Genomic DNA, 12653 nt, shown 5'->3' with positions numbered 1-12653 from the left:
TGATTAGTGTGGTATTAAAAGCATGTTATTATATATATATGAATTAATTACAAGCATTTTAGATGTTTACCACACTTGCCATTGAGCTGTGTGAAATTTATTCATATGTTAAAGGAATAGAACATATAAAAATCTGGTTACTATAAGGAATAGAATCATAGAATGTTTGGGGTTGGAAGGTACCTTTAAAATCATGTAGTTCCAACCCCTCTGCTATAGGCTGGGACACCTCCCGCTGGACCAGGTTGTTCAAGGCCCCATCTATCCTGGCCTTGAACACAACCAGGGAGGAAGCATCCACAGCTTCTCTGTGCATACCTCTTTTTACTCCTCATCTGACATCACACTAATGTTACTACAGATATTATTTCCTTTCCTCTTCTGTTTTTAATTAATGTATTGATTCTGACTTCCCCTTCCCCCCTGCCTCCCCCTCGATATAAATCTCCCCTTCTTTAGTTTAAAACCATTCCCTTTGTCCTATCAATATCTACCCATGTAAAAATTTTATATCTTTCCTGTTTGTAATCTCCCTTTAAATGCTGAAAGGCTGTAAATAGATGAAAGATAAGCACAAATGTTCTATATTGAAATTATGACCCTCTGGATTATTCTTTACAAATCCAAAATACTGCATAGAAGGAATGTCATTACATTCTGTGAAGACTTGTGTAAATCTAAAGTGAATGTCTGCTGATTTCAGTAACTGAAGCATACAGTAAATTATGTCTTCAAAGATGTTTGATTTGTATGTATGCTCACTAACCTTAATAATTCTGGAAATAAATATAGTAGAATATATAATTCCTAACACTTTTTCTGTATTAAGTAGCTTCAGTCATAAGTATGCAACATAACCAGGATGTTATTTTAACTGTTGTCTGCCCATTGCAAATGTTTGAGAAGTGGTGTTTTTTGTTTGTTGCCTTTTGTTTGTTTGTTTACTGTATGTATTTGTTTTCTTCATATTTTGAGGCAAAATTGTAAGAATACCAAATGAAAATTATTGTAATATTGCTTCTTAAAGTCAGTGCATTTCTACAATTATTTATAAGATTAAAAAGTATATTTTACAATAGCTTATAAAAGATAACAATTGTTATGTAATATTATGTATGAGTTCTGACACAAGATGAGATTAAATGAACTTAGAAAATGGCAGAAAACCAAAAAATATATTTTTTTTCAGAATAGTATGATGGAAAATTGGCTTAAAATGGAAAAGTCTATTCTTAAAATTATGAATAATCTCTAACAAAAATTCATTAGCATTTTGGATTATTTGAAATTTACACAGTATAATTTTTGGTTGGATAGTTTATTTGACAAAAACTTATTTTAATCAGTTTGAAATTCAGGTCAAGTTTAGAAAACCATTCTCCCAAATGAATTATCTTCAGTAAGACTCCTGAGGCTACAAAAAGAATAAAAAGTAATTTTACAACTTCTTCAGTGTCTTCACTGGGATATTTTCATGTGTTCTCAGAAAGTCTTTTATTTAATTAGTCTTTCCTAGTCAGGAGGTCAATACAGTGCTCTTCAAGAAAGTCAAATTGGACTACACAGTAATAATACATTAATATCTCTCTTAGCACCTATTTCCAAAATAGCTGATTACTTTGTCTTTGATTACAAAATTAACTTTTGACATATCAGACCAGGAGGACTCTTAAGAGTACAAGATGTCTATGGCAAGCATGTTCTTTTCTTCTTCATTCCTAAATTGAAAGCACCTTTGCTACTGTTTGAGAAAGGTAGTATTGCTAGTTGCTGTTTGAAACATTTCATGCAATTTTAAATTTGAATATGGACCCCAAGAGGGAAAGTGCTTACTATCTGCAAGGACCCAAAAAATGTTGTATTAGACATCTATAACTGGATTATCAGATGATTCAATCAAAGTATTCCAGGAAATAAGTTAAATAATTGGTTTTGAATTCATCTCCATAGCAATATTTTAGCAAATTGCATTTGTTCTTGATTATCATCCCATTCAATTTCCTCGTTTTTGTATATGGATACTGAATCTGATTTACATTTTACTTTTGTGTTTATTTTCTTTTCTTGTTCCACAGCTTAAGCATCAACAGATTGAACTGGCATGCCAGGAAATCAAACAAGTACTAAGGGCAGTGAAAAAAGAATTTACATACAGAAAATACACAATTTAGAAAATGATATATTTATTACTTTCTGTCCTCTGATGGTTCCTCTGATGACAGGAAGAAATAGCCATCAGTAATGGAAATCTATAGGAAATTTACTTCCTAGTAGAACCTGATTAACTGCATTATTAGTTGTTGTATTCTGTAAATCTACCTGATGAAGCAATAAGAAAGGCATCTGTGGGACCAATATGAAGTTCTAGCTTGATAAATGATTAGGGTAAGTGAAATGGAGGGTGTGAAAAACCAAACAAAGGAAAACCTGACGTCTTTTTGTTCCTTTAAAACAGAAAAGAGCAGGTTTTGCTCCCATGTTACCTGTTGCAGCTAGCCAGCAGCTTCATAAGACTTTACAGTAGACCTTTTGAAAACATCAACTACATAGATTTTTCATTAAAATATTGTGTCTAGACTAACATCACATTTTAAGTACAACTTAATTTATAGAAAAACGACAGTGGACATAAGAAGTTAATGAAGAAGTTCTCTTATTTTCTTATAAATTTGTTTCTCAAAAATCTTAGAAAATAAAAGGAGAAAAAAATAATTTTACAAACATGGATTTTTATCTTTGTTTGAATGTCTGTGTGTCTTGTTTGAACATATTCATGAGACAATGAAATCATGTTAATTTAATCCAATGATCTTTCTTCATATTAAGTCAGAGGGCAGAATAATTTTTACTCACCAATATTGTAAGATACCCAGTAGTCTTTAAATATCGTATTAACCTATTCTTTACCAAAATGTGGTAAAATGTGAACAAACATATCTAATAAGAATAGTTAGTAATGCTATAAATAAAATACTAAACAAACTAACATACTGATTGTTTATATTTTAAAGAATGCTGCTTACCTAACAAATAATAGGAATATTGAAATAAATTTACAAGAAATTTTGCAATTTTTTGAAAGCCAGAAATATATGGAAAAAAATTTCTTTCAGACAAACATGTTTTACAGGAACCTTGGAATCTACTATAAATTTTGAATTTGTAAATGAATAATAATGTATACATCTTTAGCTAGACTGTAGTTGTCTATATACCAAAACTATCACTGTATTACTGTAATACCTTAATTGTTTTTTATAGGATTTAAATTATAGGACTTCCAAAATCTTCTTCTTTGTAGCATATCTGTAACAGTCTATCAAGTCTGTTATTGTTATTATTATTATTGTTTTTACTCCTTTCTTTCCTTTTTTTTTTTTTCTTTTTTTAAAAATCTCTAAAACTGAGTTAAAAGGATACACTGTTTTCAAGTGCAGAAAAGAGCCCGTACCACTGCTACTCTAATTCTGACCCTTTATGGGTGGTAGCTGCACTTAATAAATGATTGTGAATTTAAGAAGAAGACAGTGACTCATCACTGGAATAGGGAGTTATAAAAAATACTATATTTTAATGATTCAGAAAACAATATTGAAACCTGATGATAATCAGAAATGACCAAAACAACATTCAGTTATCCTGAAGATCTAAAAGCTAAACAAGATTTCAAGGTAAGGTGGTGGACTAGATCTGACAAAGAGTTAATTAAAAAGCAAAACTAGAAGTAGCCAGTTTGGAATTCAAGTGGCATAGGTACAAATTGTCATGAATTTAAAGCTTCGTATCTATAAACAGTTATACTCAACCAGTGTAATTTCCTAAATTCTGTAAATAGAAAGTAGGAAATAACTGGTGTTATCAACAGTCTTGTAGAGTATGTGTCCTAAGGTCTCTCTCTCCACTGATGATATAGGGAATCATCTCTGATAATAAAAGGCATTTCTTTCAACAAGAGAAGTTGAATGCATTGGAAATTTTTACATGAATGAATGTATATACATTAATGGATCGGGAAGTCCTGAAGACCCATGTCCTCCTCTGCACAACTTTTTAACACAATGTACTTAAATCAGCAATACATGAGAGTAATACAGACAATTTACCAACATGTTAAGCACCAAAATTTTAGTTTTTACACTTTAAAATGAGTGCATCTTTTTAGACTCCTCTGATGTGTTATATCTATGTATAAAATGAAGATGAAGATAGCTGGATGCATTTTGCAGGGTGATTGGGTGAAGTTTCACACTACTCAGAGTCTGTTCAGTCTTCTGAAAGGCACTTTGAACTAAATGAAGCTCAGTCAATGTTTCACATGATTAAAAGGATAAGCATAGTCATTAACAAAACTGACTAATGGACTAGAGGGTTCTAAAACTCCCATATGCCATCATGATGAAATGAGGCAATTTTCTTATTAATTTTCCTGCATAGATCTTAACTGGAGGTCCAAGAATCTGTTATTACTTTGAAACTTCCCAGACAATGTAGGTGTCATGGCTGTAGAGTGAAAATTATTACCCTTTAACTAAAAACACTGCCTTTTGCATTCTAGCTATACTATAAAAAGTTAGATCTGTTTCTTGATTCACAAGTTAAAATGTAAATATGTAGTTAGATTTATTGATGTTGCTGCAGGTTAATCCTAATGCAGATAGGAGTTGCTGAATAACTTTAGTTCTGCTTCTATCCTTCTATCTATGCTTCTATGAACATGAGCCAGCAGTGTGCTCTGGCAGCTTGGAAAGCAAATGGTATCCTGGGCTCCACCAGGAAAGGGATGGCCAGCAGGGAAAGGCAGGTGATTGTCACCCTCTAATCTGCTCTTGCAAGGCCCTATCTGGAGTACTGTGTCCAGGTCTGGAGCCCTCAGTACAAGAAAGAGGGTGGTGTTAGAGAGGGTCCAGAGGAGGGACACAGAATATTGGATTACTCAAGCATCTCCTCTATGAAGACAGGTTGAGGGAGCTGGGCTTGTTCAGCTGGGAGAAGAGAAGGTTGCAGGGTGACCTAATTGCAACCTTTCAGTACCTAAAGCTAAAGGGAGCCTAGAAAAAGGAGGGGCCTCAACTCTTTGAAAGGGTAGATAACAGCAGGGCAAGGGGAAAGGTTTTAAGTTGAATGAGGGAAGATTTAGGTTGGATATCAGAGGGAAGTTCTTTACTGTGGAAGTGGTAAAGGGTTGGAACAGGCTTCTTGGAAAGTTTGTAGATGCCCTGTCCCTGGAGGTGTTCAAGACCAGGTTGGATGGGACTCTGGGCAGGCTGGTGGCCCTGCCTGTAGCAGAGGGTTTGGAGATTCATGATCCTTGAGGTTGTCTCACTCCAATTTATACAAGGGAAGCAAGGTTATCTGATATATTATACCCGGCGTGAGATTAAGAAACAGTGGTTCAAATGTTGGCCCGACCAGTTTATTACAAATAATAACCAAGAAGATGGGGAAGGGAGAGTGGTGACTACTGAGAATTAGGGTGATAGGGAGGGGAAAGTGGGTGATAGGAAAGGTCAGCGCAGAGCAGGTGGTGGAAGAAGCAGAAGGGTTTCATGCAGCAGGCCCAGGAGAGTCTGTTGGCAGCAGCAAAGCAGCAACGAGGGATCTGAATCCACATACTTTTCTTGTTCTTCAGCATGCAGGCATCTTCTTCAGCATGCAGGTGTCAGGTCATGAGGAATCTGATGTCAGAAAACCTAACTTCATGGTTGCTGATCCCTCTTTTATCCTCCTTTTTCCTGCCTACATGACATTCCTGGGTGCTTGGGTAAGAGTAATGTGCAGCACCCCCTGAGACAGCATTTTTCCTCTAGATAAGCCCACACAGAAGACACCTTCACAAAGAAAAAGAAAGGAAAAAACAAACTAAAAAAAACCACAAAGCAAATTACATTCCACGTGTCTTTAATTTTAATTAATTAATTTAATTAAGTGGAAGAATACAGACCTATTTTCCTTTCACAGTGAAAGAAATGGTACGCACTAATAATGTCTATCCCACCGAATAGTAAACATTTCACATTTCACATAGATTTTTTGCTATTTTTGGTACAGTACTCTCTATCAAGGGGCAAATCGACTTTCCTTTTACAGATCATTAGCAGCTGTAATCCAGCCAATAGGGTTTGCATGAAATAGTTCTAGATTGTCTCTAGGTTCAGATGAGTTCATTCAGCAGTTTAAAGGACACTACATAAAAATAAATCTTTCTTGGAACTGTAATGAACAATTTCTGGCTTGTAACTGTAATAAATCAGTTTCTGTATTATTTCTGCACTGTTTAAACACTTCACTTGCAAAGGATTTGTGTTTTCAAATACATCAAACATATAATAAATCAATATCACATGAAAATAAGTAGATTCTCAGAATAAACAAGAATGTAATCCACTTTATCCACATATCCACATTCTTGTAAGGCTCTTCTTAAATATTCAGCTGATTTTGTACAAGCACAAGTCCGACTTCTGAATTAACAAGACAAGAGATAGGGAACAGTACACTTTTCTGTCTTTAAAATAAAATGGTTTATTCTAAAATGATTCTGGGAAGTCCCTTGGAATTCTCTAAAATGCTTAATGTGGGTTTATGCATGGACAGATGTGGATTTCTAAGTGCACATCCTCAGCCAGAATATAGTATCTAGAATGGTTCCATTTTTCTTGCATGTGACAACCATTTTGTATTTTCCTTTAAAGAATTTTTTCACCCGACAGCAAGTTCTTGAATGCCAGTTCTGCCAGCACATAACTACTACAGAACAGTTAGCTGGCACTCAACACAAGATCTAAATTTTTCTTGGAAAACCTCCAGGTTTGCTGTCTCCACCGCCACACTGGGCAGACCATTCCAGCACCTGACCACTCTTTGACTCTTTGAGAAAAGTTGCAGTTTGTAACATCCAGCCTGATTCTCCCTTAGGGCAGCTTGAAGCCATTCCCTCTAGTACTACCTCTAGTTACATGAGAGAAGAGGCCAAACCCAAGCTCACTACAACCACCCTTCAGGTAGTTATAGAGAGCGATGAGCCTCCTTTTCTTCAGACTGTACAATCCCAGCTCCCGCAGTCAGTCCTCATACGGCCTGTGCTCCAGACCCCTCACCCACTTTGTTGCCCTTCTCTGGACACACTCCAGGGTCTCAATGTCTTTGTTGCTAAGTGGGGCCCAAAACTGAACACAGTAATCAAGATGCAGCCTCACCAGTGCTGAGTACAGAGGGACAATTACTTCCCTGCTTCTGCTAGCAACACTATTTCTGATACAAGCCAGGATGCTATTGCCCTTCTTGGTCATCTGGGCACGCTACTGGCTCATATTCAGCCAGGCATCAAGCAATACCCCCAATTCCATTTCCTCTACACTCCTTCCTTATGTAGACCCCATATTACTAAGATAGTATAGTTATTATGAGACTTTTCTGCAATTAATGTTTTCTGAAAGTCAGTTCAAGGAGACTTCACTCATTAAGAGTTTAAAGCAGCTTGAGGCTTCTTTTTCACCCCTGCTTGCTGTTTTCACATTAAAAATATGTTACGAGGTTTAGTAATCTCCTGGGAGGTGCAAATCAGTGAGATACACCAAGGGATTGCCTAAGTTTTCAAAGTTCTATGACTCTTCTTCAGAGATGTTATTAAGCAGTAAATGTTCAATGATCCATCACTTTCAAAATCCATGACCTCCACTTCAATGTCACTCAGAGTAACAGTATTATAATTGACTGTTATTAAAGAAAAAGTAAAATTATCCCAAGTGTATGCCCTAAACCAAACAATTTTTTATAAGTTTTAGAATGCAATATCTGACTAGCTTAATTTCATTATTATTATACATTGGAAGAAGTGGTATGAAATGTTGCCATATTCAGTTTGATTGATTATAGTTTTCTAACTTCACTAGCCAATCACCTTTCTCCTATTATTTCACTTAATAATTTGTTAATTTTTGTTTTAGGATTTTACTGGCCATTTCAAGGGGAAAATGAATCATTAATTAAATTTATCAAATAGTGAAATATATATTTTTCTCCTCTCCTCTCCTCTCCTCTCCTCTCCTCTCTTCTCTTCTCTTCTCTCCTCTCCTCTCCTCTCCTCTCCTCTCCTCTCCGCTCATGAAAAAAATTACAGCTAAACTTATACTGAAAAATCCTTGAGCCAATTTTACTATACAATAAACCTCGCAGGGGACTTTAAGATGGATTCTGAGAGTGTTGGAGCTCCTAATAGTATGGGAAATAAGCTATATCCCTGTCCTAGATTTTGCCTGACATCTTTACTAAGTATAAGGAATTGTATTGTTTTTGAAGCTACACAAAGCAAATACTTTATGTAAAGCCTCTGATTAATTGTACTGCATCTCTATAGATGGCTTAAGATTTTGAGGATAAAGTAGTTACATCTGAAAGACACATTGCTGTTCAGCCTGACATTGTGTTCAAACTGATATGTATCGCCTTCCTTCAGGTACTTTTTCTGCTTCCAATATTTACATCCATGGCAATGATATTCTTTGATTTCTAGCCTTGTTTGCCTTTCTATGACAGACTGAATCTGATCATAGTGAATATTTTTTTAGTATACTGCTTTTTTTGTCACCAGTTTCTCTTCATTGCAACATCTCTTGTATGTTACTTACAGATACTCTGAAATTTACCTAAAACCTAAAAGTTAATAAAATCTAAATGAAACAGAACTTGATACATGCACTTATGTGTCTCAAAAAGAGCGATAATGTTATTTTGTTATTTTGTTTCTTATTATTACAAATATATGCTTGATATCAAATCTAATGCTTTCTTTAAATAAGTCTGCTTCTCTGATATTAAATTTGTGAGTTTTCTTTTAAATCACTGAAAAATTATACCTGTTATCAACTAATTTCATGTGAGTTTATATGCCAGTGTAGTAGATCTCCTCAAGAAATGCAACATCTGGCTTGCACTTTGATAATTCACATACTCCTAGCAGTCATATTTGAATGGTTTAGATCAGGGGTATTAATTATGCATAGTTTAATATTTGATCTCACCCTCTAGTATTCACAGTGTTCGTCTTTCTTAAGGCTTTTCATCGTCTTATTTATTTATTTATTTATTTATTATTTTTAATTTTTATTTTCATGTAGCAGCTGATGGTAAAACACATCTATTTCAGAACTGTTATTCTCTTCATGTATCTTTCTACACCTTGGGTCTTTTCTTTGCTTATGTGTGCCCTCTCCAAATGGCTAGAGATTTATTTTTTTTAAGGGTTTTTTTTTTTTTTTTTCCTTCTACTTGCTAATAATACTTTAACAAACTATACTTCTGTTAAGTTCCAATATTATCCTATTTTCATTTCAATGGAGTTTCAGTGACTTGCAAAGCTATCTCTACAAACTGTCAAATTTATCTCCTTACAAACTGTTGTCAGTGGGGTTTTTTACTAAAACTTTATCTCTGCCTCTTAGTATTTGATTATATTCCTTTTGCCATTATTTTTCTTCTATGAGGCTTACAGGGTGGTGTATAGGTCTTAGTTCTGTGAAAGACAGTATCCTGTGAGTTAAGAAATTCTCAGCACCACAAAGCATAAGTACAATTTTGAGATACTAACAATTGCTCTAGTTTTATACATTCTGAAATTATGAAAAATATACAAGTATTTTGATTCATCTGATTTTTGTTATTGCATGAATATAGCACAGTCTATCTTCTTGGCAAAAAACAACACTCATCAATGAATGGATTTTATCTCCTGGAGAGGAGAAATATCTGCTGATTTTGACCTAACATTTCAATGTAACACTACCAACTGTTGTAGTATTCATGGGATAGAATGAATTAATCATTTTCAGAATTATTTTACAGCATTTTTTTTTTTTTTAATAAACTCCCTTCACAACTGTACAACATATCTTTTTAAATGCAAATGCAGTACCACAGTTTCCTAAGTCTTCTCAAGCAACAGAAGTGATTAGATGTTGGCATTCTCAGCGGCAAGATCTTGACAAGCTGATTATCCCCTCTGAGCTTGCAGCAGTCACAGCCTGTAATAAGTAAGAGGCTGTAAATTCTAGGGGCCACTCATTTTCCCATTTCACTGTCTGCAAGAGCTAGTAAAAGCTGAAACCCTTCTATTCTGCCCTTTTGAATCAGTTAAAATAATAGCGAAATTTACTTTTTCTCCTAGCAGAATATAATTGAGATGTAGGTGATGGTGCCAGGAAAGTGACATCATTTAATCAAAGGTCAAATTAGTTTCTCTCTCCATACACACACCTAATCAAACACTCTCTTTTTTGTTACCTGCATAGAAAATCCTAAGATTGCCTTGCTTTCTACTAGTGTTGATCAGACATTTCCCTATAGTGCTCTGTCACATGGAATCAATTTACAGAAGTGCTCCTATGACATTTCTGTTCTGTTGTTCTTTGTTCAAGGACATAGGCTATGGGTAAAAAAAATCCAAAACATAACATTATTTTTCTCAGTGATGTTCAATCACTCCACATTGTATATATTATATTATAAAGTGTTTTTCAATGAAAAATTGAAATTAAAAAACAACAAAACAACTTTTACTTAGTTGTTGAATTATCATAACTATGTTTCACTTTCTACACATGAAAATTAGGCCAAAAGAACAATTCCTCTGCAAAATAAAGGATATGTTAGTGAAAGATACCTTAGAATATCAATCTGTCAAGGGCAGGTTGTCTGCTTTGCAGTCACTGACATAGTACTGTTCAGCACTGTTCACTGCGTTACTTCTCCTTTGAATTATTCTGTTAAATTGTTTACTTTAAACAAACTTCTGTTGTATAAATATTTTCAGTGTCAGTGAGCAACAATATTTCATTGTATGATTACTTTTTTGTTAATTATGATTTCTATGTATTTGAAGATTATTATTATTATTATTATTATTATTATTATTATTATTATTATTATTATTATTATTATGCTTCTCGTGACAGGATTTGGTACTTTAATACACTGTCCTTTTTTTAAGGAACATATTTTTGCAATTAGTTCTTCTCTTTCTAACACATGAATACACGCCCAACATGTTTTAAATGCACCATTAATCAAGCTCTTTTGTGAGATCCTTTGGGGCCAAATGAAAGGATAGTCTGCGGAACAGAACAAATTCACATCAAAAAGTGATTGAAGCTCTACATTAAAGATTTTGCATCTACAGACAGACATCCTTTGATGTAGAGGAGATACAAAATACAAAATCCGTATTAAAAAGAAAAAATCTGCTAAAAATGTTAAGTCAGTGTAGTATAACTGGCTACGTATCAAAGTGCCACACCAGTAGAACAAATATTGTAATATTTTAATCAGATTACTTAATTTTTTTTTAAAATTATTTTCAAGGAAGATAAAAAAAATAGAATAGTATCTTTTCTGTGTAAAATAAAGAATATTTGAATAAAGAATGTAGAATTTCATAGTGAGAGAACAAAGAAACACAGGTCATTCATTTGAATTAAAATTATAATATTTTCACCACAGAAATACACATTAATCTGAAAAGAATAATCTCACAGAATTAATAATGATTACACAAGCAGAATGTCTGACTTCATGATTGGAAGATTTACTCTGTAGAGTTTTTTGAAGAAGAGAAACGAAGTCCTAGGCATAAGCTGCTACTGTACATGCCTAGAGCCCACAGACTGAGAGGGTCTCCATAACTGGTATATGAAATGTTCTGTTTCATAAATCAAAATCCTCGGACTTACTTCACACACAGTGTAGGCATAAGACTGATTTTAACTGTATTAAGACTGTATCTATTCATTTATACTCACTACACCTTGTTCTATACTTTCATCTATTCTCCACCTCAGAACAAGTCTGAGACTAAGAAAAAAAGCCATGAAAAAGATTTGCTTGCCTAAATATCTCAGTGTAGATGCCACAGAGTATCAGAGACATCTGCATGCAGCTGGAATGCATGGCATAAATTTTACAAAAGATAAAGACCTGGAAAGCCGGCTGAAGGCTGAGTAAGATATATTAGAGAATTTAATGCCATTTGAAATTGTTCAAAGAAACAGAATCTACTGAATCACTCCTGCTTGAAATATCATGCTGTGTTAGAAAAAAACCCTCTAAGTTTACTAGTATGAAACTTCCTGTTATCACAAGAGATCAATGAAAAGCTAAATGGCTGTCATGGTTTTGTAATTTTGTAATTTTGCTATCAGTATTCCACATCATAACATCATGTAAAGCATGGATACTTTTATCAAATGTGCAGACCACAGAAGAAGACTACATATCCCAGAGAACATCACGGTCAGGGATAAGTCATGGGACCAGGACGCTATATAATCTTCTTCCCAGGATGGAGTTCTCTCTCTCTCAGACTCTCGGAGAGTGGGAAGCGTTCCAGCCGTGTCACCTAGAGTTCACAGTAGGCCTCTCAGTTTTCGGGGACTCTCTCTCTCTGTTTCGTTTGATTTATTAGCCTCAATTATATTATATTGTGTTATCTTGTATTCCGATATCATATTTAGTAAAATAAGTTTTTCCTCCTTAGATTGCCCCTGTAGTCATGTGCTATGGTTACCTTAGATTACTATTGCCATGACAGGGGGGAGTACACCCGTAGGTGCACCCTGGGGCCCAGAAAGGAGGGAAAAGGGAACTGGGTATAAAAACATGCG

The sequence above is a fragment of the Coturnix japonica genome, chromosome 1 (genome assembly GCF_001577835.2).
Source record: "Coturnix japonica isolate 7356 chromosome 1, Coturnix japonica 2.1, whole genome shotgun sequence".
In the NCBI taxonomy this organism is placed as follows: domain Eukaryota; kingdom Metazoa; phylum Chordata; class Aves; order Galliformes; family Phasianidae; genus Coturnix; species Coturnix japonica.
Note: the sequence above shows the minus strand (reverse complement) of the source record.